This window comes from Galeopterus variegatus, unplaced genomic scaffold (assembly GCF_000696425.1).
Source record: "Galeopterus variegatus unplaced genomic scaffold, G_variegatus-3.0.2 Scaffold14468, whole genome shotgun sequence".
Classification (NCBI taxonomy): domain Eukaryota; kingdom Metazoa; phylum Chordata; class Mammalia; order Dermoptera; family Cynocephalidae; genus Galeopterus; species Galeopterus variegatus.
This window is the reverse complement of record NW_007740579.1, coordinates 26,082-27,786: the sequence shown is the minus strand read 5'-3', so window position 1 is coordinate 27,786 and position 1,705 is coordinate 26,082.

Here is a 1,705-nt window from a genome sequence, read left to right as displayed (position 1 = left end):
ATGAGGGGCCTGATACCATCCTATCTATTTCAAAACCACTGTGTCTGCCTCCATCATGTGTGGGAGGTGTCTGTTCCACATTCTCTCCTGTTACAGGTAAGAGGGCTCTGGGAGTCACCTGTGGGTCTTCAGCTGGAAAGCATGTGACAGGTTGTTCTTGAGTTCTCACTCTGTTTCCTTCTCCCTGAGTCTCATGGGATATCTGTAACCTAAATGCTGTGCACCCTGGTTGTCTGTGATTGTAGTCAAATGCCTCAATGACAATCTCCCAGTCACTTGTAGGCTATTGTGGGAAGGAGGAGACAACATTTGGCTGGGGTGGGGGGGCTCACTGGATGTCTGTAACCTGCTGCTCCCCTCCCCAGCCAAATGTTGTCTGCTCCTTCCCACAATAGCCTACAAGTGACTGGGAGATTGTCATTGAGGCATTTCACTACAATCACAGACAACCAGGGTGCACAGCATTTAGGTTACAGATATCCCATGAGACTCAGGGAGAAGGAAACAGAGTGAGAACTCAAGAACAACCTGTCACATGCTTTCCAGCTGAAGACCCACAGGTGACTCCCAGAGCCCTCTTACCTGTAACAGGAGAGAATGTGGAACAGACACTTCCCACACATGATGGAGGCAGACACAGTGGTTACCATCCAGACTTCTGAAATAGATAGGATGGTATCAGACCCCTCATAAAATAAACCAGAAGCAGTTTTATTTAAATGCACAAACACACTTTTGAAATCTATGCCCAAAATCTATTCTACTTCCTTCAACATATTCCTTGTGTAAATAAAAGTTTACTTATTTTTCTCTTTTATTTTCAGCTACACACACCTTTGGTATGCTGTATTTTCTACACATTCTTCTCCCTTGGGGCAAATATTTCCACTTCACAGTAAATAAAGAGAAGACAAATTTCTAAAATGTGCACTTTACAGGTATCTTCCTTCCTGCCCTCTAACATTATTAGTATTTGAATTTCTAACTGACATTTCATGGGAGTGAAAACCAACCCTCCTCAATAACACAGCAGTCAGCTGCAAGGATTACTGAGATCAAAGGTTCTCAACTATTCATTCATCCACTCACCCTGTTTTTCATATATAGAATCTGATTTGCCTTCAGAAAGATTGAGTTTGTGAGAGAAGGATGCAGAAGCAGAAAGGAAGATGAGCCGTTGGTTTTAAAGTGTCTGTAGAAGCTGATTCCCAATATGTGCATTAAAAGCATAAGAAAAAAGGTAACACATCTTCATGATTAAACACACACAACAAACTAGAAATAGAAGGAACCTGACAAACAACATCTGCTACAATCTTACACCTAATTCGGAATAAATTTTTGAAAGTTCAAGATGTTTACAGCAAAAACAGAACTGTTTTTTGAGTGAAATTATAAAAGACCTAAATAAATAAAAATACATATCTGGGGTCATATTCATGAAGTCTGTGCCCAGCCCTATTTGCTGAAGGGTTTCTCCTATGTTTTCTTTAATAAGTTTTATTGTTTCGGGGTGTATATTTAAATCCTTGATCCATTTTGAGTTGATTTTAGTACATGGTGAGAGGTATGGGTCTAGTTTCAATCTCCGGCAAATGGATATCCAGTTAGCCCAGCGCCCTTTGCTGAAGAGGGAGTCCCGACCCCAAAAGCATGGGCAACCAAAGGAAAAATAAACAAATGGGACTATATCAAACTAAAAAGC